This window comes from Callithrix jacchus, chromosome 8 (genome assembly GCF_049354715.1).
Source record: "Callithrix jacchus isolate 240 chromosome 8, calJac240_pri, whole genome shotgun sequence".
Taxonomy (NCBI): domain Eukaryota; kingdom Metazoa; phylum Chordata; class Mammalia; order Primates; family Cebidae; genus Callithrix; species Callithrix jacchus.
The window spans coordinates 31,974,427-31,991,519 of NC_133509.1; the positions used below are offsets into that span (position 1 = coordinate 31,974,427).

At 42.7% G+C, this 17,093-nt stretch overlaps 1 pseudogene; it reads right to left on the minus strand.

The window, feature by feature from the left end:
* Nucleotides 1–948: 948 nt before the first annotated feature.
* Nucleotides 949–2,566, minus strand: LOC144577333 (actin, cytoplasmic 1 pseudogene; annotated as a pseudogene).
* Nucleotides 2,567–17,093: the final 14,527 nt, after the last annotated feature.

Below are 17,093 nucleotides of genomic sequence, written 5' to 3' on the forward strand. Positions count from 1 at the left end.
AGGACATTTGAAAAGGAATCTTGGCAAGAAAAAAAGAAACAACCTTTAACTCACATCATACACAAAGGACAATCCAATGTAGATTGTAGATCTAAATTTGAAAGGAAAAAAATACCTGAGCTCAATTACCTAAGCACATCACAGCCTAATGGAAGCTAACTGAAAAGAAATAATCCAAGCATTAACTATGACCATTATTCTAGGTGCTTATTTCATTCTCCTACAAATCTCAGAATATTTTGAAACTTCCTTTACTATTTCTGATGGAATTTATGGCTCCACATTCTTTGTCACTACAGGATTTCACGGCCTCCATGCTATTATTGGATCTACATTTCTCACTACGTGTCTTTTTCACGAACTAATATTTCACTTTACAACCAATCACCACTTAGGCTTTGAAGCTGCTGCATGATACTGACACTTCGTAGACATAGTGTGACTGTTCCTGTATATTTCCATTTACTGATGAGGATCCTACTCTCTTAGTACAAAAGTACCATTGACTTCCAATCAATAAGCTTCGATTCAAACCCGAGAGTAATTAACCTAACACTAACTTTAGCAACTGACACTCTCTTAGCCCTATTACTGATTATGATCACATTCTGACTCCCACAATTAAAAATTTATAGAGAAAAATATAACTCCTATGAATGTGGGTTTGATCCCATAGCCTGTGCTCACCTACCTTTCTCTATAAAATTCTTTTTTTTTTTTTTTTTTAAGGTGTGCACTTTATTCAACTGGTCTCAAGTCAGTGTACAGGTAAGCCCTGGCTGCCTCCACCCACTCCCAGGGAGACCAAAAGCCTTCATACATCTCAAGTTGAGGGACAAAAAAAGGGGTAGCCAGAGGCTAAAATCTTTCATAATAAAACAAAATTTAAAAAGTATTAAGGCAAAATTTAAAAATTTTTTCATTACATAATTTACAACAAAAGCAATGCTGTTACCTCCCCTGTGTGGACTTGGGAAAGGACTGGGCCATTCTCCTTAAAGAGAAGTGGAGTGGCTTTTGGGAGGGCAAGGGCCTTCCTATAACAATGCATCTCACAATATTTGGAATGACTTAAAGAAAACAATGTACACAATCAAGTCATCGGCCACATTGTAGAACTTTGGGGGATGTTCACTCCAACCGACTGCTGTCACCTTCACCTTTCCAGTTTTTAAATCCTGAGTCAAGCCAAAAAAAAAAAAAACCCAAAACAATACAAAAAAAAAAAAAACAAATAAAGCCATGCCAATCTCATCTTGTTTTCTGCGCAAGTTAGGTTTTTTCAAGAAAGGGTGTAATGCAACTAAGTCACAGTCTGCCCAGAAGCATTTGCGGTGGATGATGGAGGGGCGGGATTCGTCGTACTCCTGCTTGCTGATCCACATCTGCTGGAAGGTGGACAGAGGCCAGGATGGAGCCACCGATCCACATGGAGTACCTCCGTTCAGGAGGAGCAATGATCTTGATCTTCATCGTGCTGGGTGCCAGGGCAGTGATCTCCCTCAGCATCCTGTCAGCGATGCCAGGGCACATGGTGGTACTGCCAGACAGCACTGTGTTGGCATACAGGTCTTTGCGGATGTCCATGTCACATTTCATGATGGAGTTAAAAGTAGTTTCGTGGACGCCACAAGATTCCATGCCCAGGAAAGAAGGCTGGAAGGAAGAGCGCCTCAGGGCAGCGGAACCGCTCGTTGCCGATGGTGATGACCTGACCATCGGGCAGCTCACAGCTCTTCTCCAGGGAGGAGCTAGAGGCCACCGTGGCCATCTCCTGCTCGAAGTCCAGGGTGATGTAGCCCAGCTTCTCCTTGATGTCACACACGATTTCCCGCTCAGCTGTGGTCGTGAAGCTGTGGCCGCACTCAGTGAGGATCTACATGAGGTAGTCAGTCAGGTACCAGCCAGCCAGGTCCAGTCGAAGGATGGCGTGGGAGAGGGCCCCTCATAGATGGGCACAGTGTGGGTGACCCCGTCACCAGAGTCCATCATGATGCCAGTGGTACAGCCAGAGGCCTATAAGGAAAGCACGGCCTGGATGGCCACATACATGGCTGGGGTGTTGAAGGTCTCAAACATGATCTGGGTCATCTTCTCATAGTTGGCCTTGGGGTTCAGGGGGCCTCAGTAAGCAGCACAGGGTGCTCTTCAGGAGCCACACGCAGCTCGTTGTAGAAAGTGTAGTGCCAGATCTTCTCCATGTCATCCCAGTTGGTGACAATGCCGTGCTCAATGGGGTACTTCAGGGTCAGGATGCCTCTCTTGCTCTGGGCCTCGTCAGCCACGTAGAAGTCCTTCTGACCCATGCCCAATATCACGCCCTGGTGCCTGGGGCGCCCCACGATGGAGGGGAAGATGGCCCGGGGAGCACAGTTGCCCGTGAAGCCGGCCTTGCACATGCCGGAGCCGTTGTCGACAACAAGTGCAGTGATACCATCATCCATGGTGAGCTGGCAGTGGGTGTGGACGGGCGATGGAACAGCAAGGGTGAGGCTCTGTGCTCGCGGGGCGGATGCGGTCTCGGAGGTCTATAAAATTCTTTTTAGGCCGGGTGCGCTGTGGCTCATGCCTATAATCCCAGCACTTTGGGAGGCCGAGGCGGGTGGATCACGAGGTCAAGAGATCGAGACCATCCTGGTCAACGAGGTGAAACCCCGTCTCTACTAAAAATACAAAAATTAGCTGGGCATGGTGGTATGTGCCTGTAGTCCCAGCTACTCGGGAGGCTGAGGCGGGAGAATTGCTTGAACCCAGAAGGCGGAGGTTGCGGTGAGCCGACATCGTGCCATTGCACTTCAGTCTGGGTAACAACAGCAAAACTCCGTCTCAAAAAAAAAAAAAATTCTTTTTAATTTCTATTACATTCCTTATATTCTACCTAGAAATTGCCCTACTACTACCCCCACCATGAGCAACACAAACAAGTAATCTAATGTTAACAATTAGCACAACTCTTATGCTAGTAATTAGTTTAATTCTAGGCATAGTTTATGAATGAACTCAAAAAGGATTAGACTGAGCCAAATTGGTATATAGTTTAAATCAAAACAAATGATGACTCATTAGATTATGATGAATTATATCTATCAAATGCCTTTTATTTATATTAATAATATACTAGTATATTCTATATCTCTACCAGGAATATTAACTTATCCATCCCACCTAATATAATCTCTACTATGTTTGGAAGGTAAAATATTATCATTGTTCATTATAATCATAATCATAACCTTAAATATATATTTTATCTTAATATCTATAATACCTCTTGTCTTTCTAGTATTCTCTGCCTGTGAAGCTGCAGTAGGCCTAGCCCTACTAATTTCAACTTCTAACATACACGGCCTAGATTACTTACAAAACTTAAATCTACTCCACTGTTAAAAGTTATTTTCCCAAAAAGTAACCTGCTTCCAACAACATGACTTGGAAAAAATTATATAATATGAATTAACATAGTCACTCATAGCTTATTTATCAGGCTCTTTATCCTATTTTCTTTCACTACCCCAACAACAACCTATGTACTTTCTCACTTTCTTTTCAGATCCATTAACATCCCCGCTTCTAATCTTAACAGCCTGACTTCTACCTCCCATAATTTTAGCCACTCAACACCACCTATTCAGTATTCCCCTCCCACAAAAAACCTTTACATTTCCATATTAATTATCCTACAAACTTCCTTAATTACAGCATTCACGACCACAGAGCGAATCATATTTTATATCCTATTCAAAGTCACATTAATTCCCACTCTAATTATTATTACCCACTGAGGATATCAATCAGAATGCCTCAATGCAGGCTCATATTTATTATTTTATACACTAGTAGGATCCCTTCACCTACTCATCATACTTCTTTACACCCAAAACACCTTAGGGTCACTAAATAGAGTAACAACAACAGTTATTGCTCAAGAACTATTATTCTCCTGAACCAACAATGTTACATGACTAGCATATATAACGGCCTTTAGAGTCAAAATGCCTCTATATGGACTCCACCTATGACTCCCTAAAGCCCATGTAGAAGCCCCTATCGCCAGCTCAATAGTACTTGCAGCAGTACTGCTAAAATTAGGCGGCTATGGCATAATATGAATTACCCATGTCCTTAGCCCCCTAACAGAAACCATAAGCTATCCTTTCCTAATTTTATCCATATGAGGGATAATTATAACAAGCTCTATCTGTTTATGACAAACTGACCTAAAATCACTCATTGCCTATTCTTCTGTAAGACATATAGCACTTGTTATTCTAGCAATCCTCATTCAAAACCCTTGAAGTTTTACAGGCACTACTACTCTCATAATCGCCCACAGGCTCACCTCATCTTTAATGTTCTGCCTAGCAAACTCAAATAATGAACAAATCCATAGCCGAACCATACTATTCACCCGAGGACTCCAAATATTATTTCCATTAATAGCCCTCTGATGACTCTTAGCAAATCTTACTAATCTTGCCCTACCCCAACCATTATTTAATTGGAGAACTCTTTACAGTCATAGCCTCCTTCTTCAGATCAAACTTCACTATTTTACTTATAGGACTTAACATACTAATTACAGCCCTTTATTCACTATACATATTTACCTCAACACATCAGAGAGCATTAAAGTACAATATTAGCAGTATTAAACCTTTCTTCACATGGGAAAATATTTTAGTATTTATACATCTTGCACCAATCCTACTCCTTACTCTAAACCCCCAAACAATCACAGGATTAACATCCTGTAGCTATAGTTTAACTAAAACATTAGATTGTGACTCTAACTATAGAAGCCTACAACTTCTTATCTACCGAGAAAGTATTCAAGAACTGGTAACTCATGCCCCCAAGTCTAATAACATGGCTTTCTTACTTTCTTTCTTTCTTTTTTTTTTTTTGAGACAGTCTTGCTCTGTCACCAGGCACCAGGCTGGAGTGCAATGGCGCGATCTCGGCTCACTGCAGCCTCCACCTCCCAGGTTCAAGCAATTCTCCTGCCTCAGCCTCCCGAGTAGCTGGAACTACAGGCGCCTGCCACCATGTCCAGCTAATTTTTGTGTTTTTTAGTAGAGATGGGGTTTCACTATGTTGGCCAGGATGGTCTTGATCTCTTGACCTCGTGATCTGCCCACCTTGGTCTCCCAAAGTGCTGGAATCACAGGTGTGAGCCACCATGCCTGGCCCTGGCTTTCTTACTTTTAAAGGTTAGAAATAATCTATTGGTCTTAGGAACCAAAGATATTGGTGCAACTCCAAATAAAAGTAAAAAAGTGGGGCCAGGCGCAGTGGCTCACGCCTATAATCCCAGCACTTTGGGAGGCTGAGGCGGGTGGATCACAAGGTCAAGAGATCGAGACCATCCTGGTCAACAAGGTGAAACCCCGTCTCTACTAAAAATACAAAAATTAGCTGGGCATGGTGGCGTGCACCAGTAGTCCCAGCTACTTGGGAGGCTGAGGCAGGAGAATTGCTTGAACCCAGGAGGCGGAGGTTGCGGTGAGCCGAGATCGTGCCATTGTACTCCAGCCTGGGTAACAAGAGCGAAACTCCTTCTCAAAAAAAAAAAAGTAAAAAAGTATTCTTCCATCACTTTAATAACCCTAATTCCCCTATTCTTACCTATTTTCATTACCCTAATTAATCCCCCTAAAAAGATCCTATATCCATACGATGTAAAAATGCCTATTATATATGCCTTCATCACCTGCCTTATCTCTATAACAGTATTTGTTCTCACAAATCAAGAAACTATTATTTCAAATTGACATTGAATAACAATCCAAACCCTTAAACTAGCATTAAGTTTCAAACTAGACCTCTTCTCCACGATATTTACCACCATAGCATTATTTGTTATTTGGTCTATCATAGAATTCTCAATACAATATACAAATCTAGATCCAAATATCAATCAATTCCTCAAATATTTGCTCATTTTTCTCATCACAATATTAATCCTAATCACCACCAATGACCTCTTTCAACTTTTTATTGGTAGAGAAGGAATAGGCGTTATATCTTTCCCATTAATCAGCTGATGGTATGGTCGAGCAGATGCTAATACAGCGGCCCTCCAAGCAATCTTATATAACCGTATCAGTGATATTGGTTTTATCCTAGCAATAGCATGATTCTTTTTATTCTCCAACTCATGAGACTTCCAACAAATATTCATCCTCAACTGCACCCCAAATTTCTTTCCACTAATAAACCTCCTCTTAGGAGACTTCTAGAAGATAATACAAAATACCTTTATGATCCTGGTGTAGAGAAAGTGTTCTAAAACAGGAAACATATTTAAAAAGTTGAAGAATTTGACTCTGCTATAATCAAGAATTTTTCTTCTTCAAAAGACTATATAATGAAAAGATAAGCCACAAAAAGGAGAGGAAATTTACAGCATACACAACTGACAAAAGGCTTCTATCCAGAGTATACTGTATAAAGAACTACTGGAAATCAATAACAAAAAGATGAACAACTCAGTTGGAAAATAGGCCAGAGACCTGAACAGGCATTTCACGAAAGAGAATATCAAATAGCCAATAAATATATGAAAATTGCTCAATCTCATTAGTAATCAGAAAAATGAAAATTAAAACCATAATTGGGCCTAAGCATGGTGGCTCATACCTTAATCCCAGCACTGTGGGAGGCCAAGGCTGAAGGGTTGCTTGAGCCCAGGAGTGCAAGACCAAATTGGACAACATGTCAAAAACCCATGTCTAAAAATAAATAAATAAATAAATAAAAATTAAAAGAAAAAAAGGCCAGCCTGGGCAACATAGTGAGACTCTGTCTCTACCAAAAAAAAAAAAAAAAAAAATCAAGGTATGGTGGCATGTTCCTGTAGTGCCAGTTACTTGGAAGGCTAATGTGGGAGGCTCAATTGTACCCAGGAGTTTGAAGCTGAAGTGAGCTACTGCACACCAGCCAAGGTGACAGAGCAAGACTCTGTCTCTAAAAAACAAAATGAAATAAAATAAAACACACAAACAAAATAGACAATTGGATAATAGCATATATCCCCGAGAAAAGCTAAAATTAAACAGACTGACAATAATAACTGTTGGCAAGGGTGTGAGGCAATGGGAGCTCTCATACACTGCTGGCAGTAGTGATGCAACCACAGTTTGACTTTCTCTACTAACGTTGAAGGTGCATACTCAGTGATCCAGCAATTCCACCCTCAAGTACCCAGTACAAAAGTGTACACATATATATCAAGAGACATATATACAAATGTTCATGGAGGTGTTATTTGTAATCGTTCCAAACTGGAAATAACCCAAATATGGCATTGACAGTAGAATGAGTAAATATGGAGTGTGATATATTCATACAATGGAATGATATTCAGCAATGGAAATGAGCAAGCTAAATCTATATGCAACATTATGGATGAATTTTAGGTACAAATCTTTTTACAACATTATGGATTCATTATGGCTGAATCTTAGATACAAAAGAACACATGTACAATTAATGTCCTCGGACAGAGTTTCCTGATGGATCCCTGTCATCTGGAGTTAGTGGCAGCAGGGTAGCCCCTAGGATCAAAGTGTGTTGGGTAGGATGCTCCAGCAGGCAGCTGCTCTAAGGTAACTGCTTCATTAGAGGTTTAGAGATGAGCAGGTTTAGAGAACTAAGGATTAGGGTTTCCTTCTTCTGGGAAAGGCCAAAAGGGAGAGAAGATGGGGAGGTGGGCATCTAAAAAATATCCACCTTAATCATTTTCAGCTCTGACTATTTCAAGGCTTTCTCCTCTTATTCAGTGTTATTCCTTTTGTAAAAAGTTTTAAAAACCAAGCAAGACTAACCTACAGTGTTTAAGAGTACGTGTTCACAAAAGTCAAGATAATAGTTACCTTTAGGAGAACAGAGGGGATAGTAATTGAGAGAGGGTTGATGGTAATGTTCTTTTTATTGAGTTGAGTAGTAGCTACATGGATATTTGTGGATAATTCATTGAGCTAAACATTTTTGTATTGTGCTCTTTTCTGCCTTTCTGATTGAGAATTATATTTCACAACAAAAAAAGGTTTAAAAGATCATAATTTTAAAATTCCCATTCAATTTCACTGAGGAAAAAACAGTATTCAGTGCCTATGTGTTAGGCATGGTACTCTTTTTCTGAAGCCAAGGGAGAAATGAAATACAAAGATGAATGGCATGGTTCCTGTCTCCAATAAGCTTACAATAAAGTATTACAAGGTAGAATTCAATAAGCAGCAAATAAAGGCATTGTTATGTTATTTGCACTACTTAGGTTTAAAACATCACATTATCGACCAGGCGAGATTGCTCACTCCTGTAATCCCAACACTTTGGGAGGCTGAGGCAGGTGGATCACAAGGTTAGGAGTTCAACCCCAGGCTGGCCAAGATGGTGAAACCCCACCTCTACTAAAACTACAAAAATTAGCCAGGCGCGGTGGCACCACCTGTAATCCTAGCTACTCGGGAGGCTGAGGCAGGAGAATCGCTTGAACCTGGGTGGCAGAGGTTGCAGTGAGCTGAGATTGCGCCACTGCACTGTAGCCTTGGTGACAGAGTGAGACTTGGTCTCAAAAAAAAAACATATTATCTAAACATTTTATTTAAAAGTTGATGGCCTCAATGGGAAGAATTGAGATATAAGAAAAAATAATAATCTGGTTCTTTTTTTCAGTAATGGCAGCAATAAAGATGTTTGTTATTGTGGCTTAAAAACAACAGATTGGGGCCGGACATGGTGGCTCATGCCTGTAATCCCAGCACTCTGTGAGGTTGAGGAGGGTGGATCACCTGAGGTCAGGAGTTTGACACCAGCCTGGCCGGCATGGTGAAACCCCATCTCTACTAAAAATACAAAAAGTAGTCAGCCATGATGGTATGTGCCTGTAAACCCAGCTACTCGGGAGGCAGGAGACTAGCTTGAACCCACAAGGTGGAGGTTGAAGTGAGCCGAGATCATGCCATTACACTCCAGCCTTGGCAACGGAGCAAGACTTCGTCTCAAATAATAATAATAATAACAGATTAGTTGATCAAAATGAACAAAAACAAGCCTGAACCCTTCTCATGGCCCTTTAACTTCACACTCTGAAGCTTTTCCATTACCGTTATCATAGCTGGCCTTTAAGTTTTCCAAGAGCTTACATTCCAAAAAGATAATTTTAAAAACCTTCTTAACATTGACTTTAATAATATGAAATCCAGGCCGGGCATGATGGCTCACACCTGTAATCCAAGTATTTTGGGATGCTGAGGCAGTGGATCACTTGAGGCCAGGAGTTCAAGACCAGTTTAGCTAACATGGCAAAACCCCATCTCTACTAAAAATACAAAAATTAGTTGGGCATGGTGGCACACACCTGTAATCCCAGCTACTCGGGAGGGTGAGGCAGGAGAATTGCTTGAACCCAGGAGGTGGATGTTGCAGTGAGACGAGATTGTGCTGCTGCACCCTAGCCTGGGTGACAGAGTGAGACTCCGTCTCACACACACACACACAGACACACACACACACCCCAACAGCTCTAATGATAATGCATGTCTTTTTGTTTGCTTGTTTGTGAGATGGAGTCTCACTCTGTTGCCCAGGCTGGAGTGCAGGGTGCCATCTTGGCTCACTGCAACCTCTGCCTCCCGAGTTCAAGCGATTCTCCTGACTCAGCCTCCCAAGTAGCTGGGACTACAGGCGCGTGCCACTATGCCCAGCTAATTTTCTGTATGTGTATTTAGTAGAGATGGGGTTTCACCGTGTTAGCCAGGATGGCCTCAATCTCCTGACCCCATGATCTGCCTGACTCGGCCTCCCAAAGTGCTGGGATTACAGGCGTGAGCCACCGTGCCCAGCCAATGCATGTTTTTTCAAAGAATTTATCACCCTTGACTTGTGCCCAAGTCATGACTTGTGCCTTTATTTTCTAGCTCTGCAAAGTACTGTGTTAACCCAGCACTTACATAATTATCACTTTTATTATCCATTTTAATAATAGAGATCACACAAAAGTGAAATACAATGCAAAACAAATCCCAGCCCAGTTTGCAAACACCAAGCACGAGCAGGAGGCCAAGTGAGCTGCCAGCCTCTCATTTAACCTTATGTTCCTACTCCAACAATCAGCAGCAGTTTTCTATTACAGTGATGCTATAGAACCTGTAGCCAGCCTAGGTCCTGTGATTCAGGTTCCCTACATAGCTGATTGTTTTTAATTTGCAATGTGAAAATCCATGGTAGAGGAAATGTCTATAAGTGTAAGTTGCTATGGAAATACAGAGAAAGAAATACTTGATTCCTTCTTGGAGGTACCAGGGGGATTGAAGTTCAGGAAAGGTTGCCCTTTCGATCTGAGTTTTGAATAAGGAGAGAATGTCTGCAGGTATTGAAGTAGGAAAAGGCACATCCAGGTGAGAATACCTTATGAAGAGACAGAAAACATTGCTGTGGAGGTTTGGAGAGGAGAACTTAAATTGTCACGGCTGAAACAGAGTTTTTTGAGAGCCAGTTTTCAAATAAGTTTTAAAATAATGTAAATGTATGTCTATTCTATTGTGTAGAACTAGTGTATCTTATACCCTAAGAACAGATGTTGCTGTTCCTCAATCACTTCTCAATTACTGGTTTAGATAATTTTACTCACATTAATCTGCATTTCTTTTCTTCCCGTTAGCCATTTTTCTCTTTTATAAGAATTGCTGTAATTTACAAAAGGTACTAGCAGTCTCTGATAAAAATATATATCAGCGTACAGTCATTCATGTGGTTTGGGAGCTGAATACTGAACTCTAAGCAGGATATCTAGATGTTGGTGCTGGCATGTTCTTCAAGGAACTCCATGGACCTGGGCAAGATGCTCAACTTGTTTTGACCTCCATGTTTTTTATGGGTAAAACAAGATGATCTCTAAGATCCCTTCTACTATAATGGTCCTTTCAGATGGTGAATTATGAACTAAGCAGCCTAATGTCACATCTGGCTAGGAGATTTGCCTTACATTCCCGCAACAAGACAGAAGTTAAAATATTGGGTCGGGCACAGTGGCTCATGCCTGTAGTCCCAGCACTTTGGGAAGCTGAGACGGGCAGATCACCTGAGGTTAGGAGTTTGAGATCAGCCTGACCAACATGGTGAAACCCTGTCTCTACTAAAAATACAAAATTAGCCAGGCATGGTGGCACATGCCTGTAATCCCAACTACTCAGGAGTCTGAGGCAGGAGAATCACTTGAACCCAGGAAGCAGAAGATGCAGTGAGCTGAGATCATGCCATAGCACTCCAGCCTGGACAACAAGAGTGAAACTCTGTCTCAAAAAAAAAAAAAAAATTATGTCTTAAGAAAGGGTATGAGAGAAGAAGAAAAAAAAAAGAAAGGGTATCTCAGGTAGAGACCCCTAGACAATAATGAGGCAAGGCAAAGAACCTCACACTTAAGTACATGAAAAACTGCTAGCCATGCTAATCTGTCATTAAAGTTTGGTTAAATTAGAATCAGAATGTGTGGACAGCCAGGAGTGGTGGCTCACGCCTGTAATCCAAGCACTTTGGAGGCCAAGGCGGGCGGATCACCTGAGGTCGGGAGTTCAAGACCAGCCTGACCAACATAGTGAAACCCTGTCTTTAAAAAAAAAAAAATAAGAAATGTGTGGACAAGAGCAATGCTATGTTTTTTTGTTGTTGTTCACTTGTGTGTTCTGAGGCAAGGTCTTGCTCTGTCACCCAGGCTAGAGTGCAGTGGGTGCGATCACATCTCACTGCAGCCTTAACCTTCTGGGCTGAAGCGATCCTCCCATCTCAACCTCTGAAGTAGCTAAGACTATGAGTGTGCACCACCATGCCCAGTTAATGTTTTTTTTTTTAATTTCATTTTTAGAGATAGGGTCTCAATATGTTGCCCAGGCTAGTTTTGAACTCTTGGTGTCAAGGGATCCTCCTGCCTTGGCCTCCCAAAGTGTTGGGATTACAGGTGTGAGCCGCCATGATTGGCCACTATGCGTTTTGAAAAATTGTAGTAAAATAACATGAAGTTTATCATTTTAACCATTTTAGGTGTACAATTCAGTTGTATTATGTACATTCACAATATTGTGTAATCATCATCACTAACTATAAGTGCTATGCTTTTGTGTTTTGTTTTTCCTCCCTTAGTTTCCTTAGAGAATACTATTTTAAATAAATCTTCTCCCTCAGCTGAATGAAAAGAAAAGGAACTTTTTCATATAATCATTACAGTGGTTCTTTTTCTTTTCTTTTTGTTTTTTTTAAGAGACAGAGGTCTCACTATGTTGCCCAAGCAGGACTCAAACTCCTGGACTTGATTAATCCTCCAACCTCAGCCTCCAGAGTAACTGGGACTACTGCATGTGCCACTGCATTTGGCTACAGTGGTTCTTAACTTGGAGATCCTTTTCCCCTTTAGGGGACATTTGGCAATGTCTGGATACTATTGACATCTAGTGGGCATAGGCTAGCAATGTTGCTAAACATCCTACAATGCACAGAACAGTTGTGACATGGTAATTGTCCCATAAACTGCATACCATGACTATACCTCGGCTTTCCGTTGAAACTGCTCTCTGTAACCCTAATGTGACATGCACGCAGTCCAAACCAATGCCATTTTGGCGTCTGCACCATTTTAAGAAAAACTAAGACTTGTAATAAGTAACTAAGGTCTATAATTTCCTCCCTATTCAGATAATGTGTAAACTAACGCTTATCTTGACTTCTGTGAACCACTTAAGTAACAATTGGAATGTCCAAAGCCCCTCACCCTCACCCCCACCCAGGAGGTGGTTTACAGAATGTCCAAAGTCCACTGGCCCTCGGAATGTCAGAAGCCCCTCACCCTCACCCAGGAGGTGGTTTACAGGCATAAAATCACCTTGCCTAGGAGGTGGTTTATGGGCATAAAAGGTCTTGACACCCTCCTTTCGGGGCCATGGGTTAGACAGACACGCGAGTCCTCCACGGCCGCCGGCAATAAAGACCCTGTAATTTGGCCTAGTCTTTGTCTCAGTGGTAATTTCATGCTCACTTGGTTACCACACAGTAGGCCTCCCACCTCCACACAACAAAGAATTATCTAGCCCCAAATGTTATTAGTGTTGCTTTTGTGAATCCTTGCTCTTTCAGAATCAATCTGGGGCTCCATGCCTCTCACTTTCAGCAATGGAGAGGCATGGTAGTAGTAAGACTGGGTAAGTTCTGAAACCCAAGGAAATACGGCAAGAGTTAGGCAGATAAAGAGAAGAAACTAAATAAGGATGAGCTGTGAACATTAACTCCTTTCCTCCTAGTGAACCCCTCATTGTGTTGCTCTCTAATTCTATGTTAGTGGTCATTTTATAACTGTTCCTGTAGAACAATATTTATCAATAGCACAACTACAATGGTAAAAGGACAGGACCAAGATGCAAGAGGCCCAGTGAGAGGCAGTGTTTAATTACTTTTTCCTTTCGGAAGAGTTCTGTTTTTTTTTGAGACAGAGTCTTACACTGTTGCCAGGCTACAGTGCAGTGGCACAATCTCGGCTCGCTGCAATCCCCGCCTCCCTAGTTCATGTGATTCTCCTGCCTCAACCTCCCAAGTAGCTGTAACTACAGGCATATGCCACCATGCCCAGCTAATTTTTGTATTTTTTATATCTATATCTATCTATCTATCTATCTATATATATATATATATATTTTTTTTTTTTTTAAGACGGAGTTTCACCATGTTGGTCAGGCTGGTCTTGAACTCCCAACCTCAGGTGATCCACCCGCCTTGGCCTCCAAAGTGCTTGGATTACAGGTGTGAGCCACCAAACCTGGCAATTTTTGTATTTTTAATAGAGATGAGGTTCACCATGTTGGCCAGGACAGTCTCGATCACTTGACCTTATGATCTGCCTGCCTTGACCTCCCAAAGTGCTGGGATTATAGTCATGAGTCACTGAGCCTGGCCTGGGATGAGTTCTTTCTAAGAAGCAGTCTCCTCTTGAAATTTGACTTCTATTGTACCTTGATCATCAGCATCTGACCATTAATTTAATGCATATGATAGTAATATGTCTGGTCCTGATTGTGACTTGTTTGCAACTTTTTCCAAGAGGAATATTAGTTTGATTAGTAGTCTCGGCGGAACTCCCTACCAGGAAAAAATAAGCAGTAATTCCTCTTTTTTTAAAGTAAAGACAGGGTTTCACCATGTTGGTCAGGATGGTCTCGACCTCTTGACCTGGTGATTGTAAGGTCTTTTAGGTTGACTGATGGTGCCATGGCCTGCACATACACCTCTGGAGGGCCTTCCAGAATTAGAAAACCTGAAGATCATGAAAAGCGGAAGAATGATTAACCCCTGCAGGACCTAATTAACTTGAGATATTCTTCTATTGTTTCTTATTCCAGCCTCAATTGACAAGGCCATTGGACTTTGTAACAACCTTGGTCAAAGTTGTCACTCCAGACCCTACGACCCCCTCCCAGCTTGCAAAAAACTACCCTAAACTGTAACTTCCGTAACTTTTCACTGCTTACCCCAAACCTTTAAAACCAGCTCCTATCCCACTGCCCTCTGCTGACTCTCTTTTTGGACTCAGCCTGCCTGCACTCAGGTGAATAAACAGACTTGTTGCTCACACAAAGTCTGTTTGCGGGGGGTCTCTTCATTCAGAGTGCACGTTTTAACATTTGTGCTGAAACCCGGGATGGCGGAACTCCTAAGGGAGATCAAACCCCTGACCCTGTTCTTCTTGGGCTCCCTCTGTGAAGAGACCTACCTATGACCTAGGCTCATCAGATCAGCCCATGCATCCACTCACCATCCTCACATCAGGTAACTAGTTTGCCTCAACTCTCTTCTTTAGCCTTTCTTGCTACCGGTCAACCTCCTTCTTTCAGTTTTGTCTTCCTCTCCCTTTCAGTGGAGACAAGAAAGATAGGACTTTCCGTGAGGTTCATGACCAGAAAAAATTCTACATAGGTCACGGAACTAGGAAGACAGTCTTCCCTCAATGTCTGATAATTGCGGAGACGTCTGCTCTGGTTACTCACTCACACTCATAAATGACAGATCAATGCAGGGGATGCCCTCTTTGACCTATTCACCCCAGGTTCAGACCAAGGTTTAGTCTGGGATGCCTGCTAAGCTGCTTTGTCATGCATTCACTTTCCTTGTCTCCACTGCTCTTCTTAAACTATGGGCAATCTCCCACCCTCCATTCCTCCCTCCTCTTCTTAGCCTGAATTCTGAAAAATCTCAAGCCCCTCCAGCTATCACCTGACCTAAAACCTAACCATGTTTTTTCCTTCTGCAATACCACTTGGCCACAATATAAATTGGACAATGGCTTTAAATGGCCAGAAAATGATACCTTTGATTTTTTTTATCCTAGAGGATCTAGACAACTTTTGTCGTAAAATGGGCAAATGGTCTGAAATTCCCTATGTCCAGGCATTGTTTTTTTATACTCCAATCCCTCCCTAATTTCTGTTCTCAATCCAACCTGTCCCAAATTTTCCTTCTCTCCCTTTGGTCTGCCCCTCCTGCCTCTGCTGGCAGCCGGCAACCCAGAAACCTCCTTGTCCATCAAGCCTTCTGACCTTTCTCCTCCCTGCCTGTCTCCGCCCTAAACTGTAACTTCTGAAACTTTTCACTGCCAAATCAGGCCCTACCTAATCCAGGCCCTAACCCCCACCCACCCAGAACCTCCCTCCTCTTTTCCTCTGCCCACAACCCACCTCCTTATACCCCTCCTGTCACCTCCCCACCGCATACCCAGCCCGGTTTCCTGAGGCTAACTCCTCCGCCCCTGCTCAACAATTCCCCCTTCAAGAGGTGGCTAGAGCCAAAGGTATAGTTAGGGTGCAGATTCCTCTTTATCTGACCTTTCCTAAATCAGCGAATGGTTAGGCTCCTTTTCATCAGATCCTCCAATACTTAACCCAGTCCTATAATCTCACCTGGAGTGACTTAAATGTCATCCTTACTTCTACTCTCACCCCTGAAGAATGCTTAACATGCATTTTATCACCCAATCAGCCCCTGACATTTAAAAAGCTACAGAAATTAAAATCTGGCCCTCAAACCCCACAACAAGAATTAATCAACCTCACCTTCAAGGTATTCAGTAATAGGGAAAAAGCGGCTCAGCTGCAACACATCTCAGAACCACAAATGCTTGCCTCTGCCGTAAGGCAAACCCCAGCCACACCCCTGGCTCACAAAGCCTTCAAAGTACCCAGACTGCAGCATTCAGACTCCCCTCCCAGACCTTTCTTCAAGTGTGGGAAACCTGGCCACTGGGCCAAGGAATTCCTGCAGCCTGGGATTCCACCTAACCCCTACCCCGTCTGTGCGGGCCCCACTGGAAATCAGACTGTCTGACTCACATTGCTGCTCCTTGACTTGGTGGCTGAAGACTGACACTGCCGGAACATCTCGGAGGCCTCCTGGACCATCATGAATAACGAGACTGGGGTAACTCTTACGGTGGACGGTAAGTCTTAATCAACCCAGGGGCCACCCTTCTTAATCAACATGGGGCCCACCCACCCCACGCCACCTTCTTTTCAAGGACCTGTCTCTTTGGTCTCCATAACTGTTGTGGGAATTGATGGCAAGGCCTCCAGCCCTCTCAAAACTCTCCAAATCTGGTGTCATTTAGGCCAGCACTCCTTTCCACATTCTTTCCTAATCATCCCCACTTGTCCAATTCCCCTGTTGGGCCAAGAGATCCTAGCAAAATTGTCTGCCTCCTTAACTATTCCTGGGCTATAGCCACACCTCATTACCTTCCTCCCCCCACCATCCATACCTCCCTCAATAGCTCCCCTTTTGTCCCCCTACCTTAACCTTAGGGTGCTGGACACCACCTCCCCATCCCTTGCTACAAGTCATCATCCCCTTAAAACCTAACCACCCTTACCCCACCCAGTGCCAGTACCCCATCCCACAACAGGATTTAAAAGGCCTAAAGCCTGTTATCACCTGTCTATTACAACATGGCGTTTTAATTCACCCTCCTGCTTCTTCAGCATCTATAATCAAAGGGGTACTGCGTGTCTCCTTCCAAAGCCCAAATATCTTCCCCTAGCCTACCTGTCCAAAAACCAGAAAAA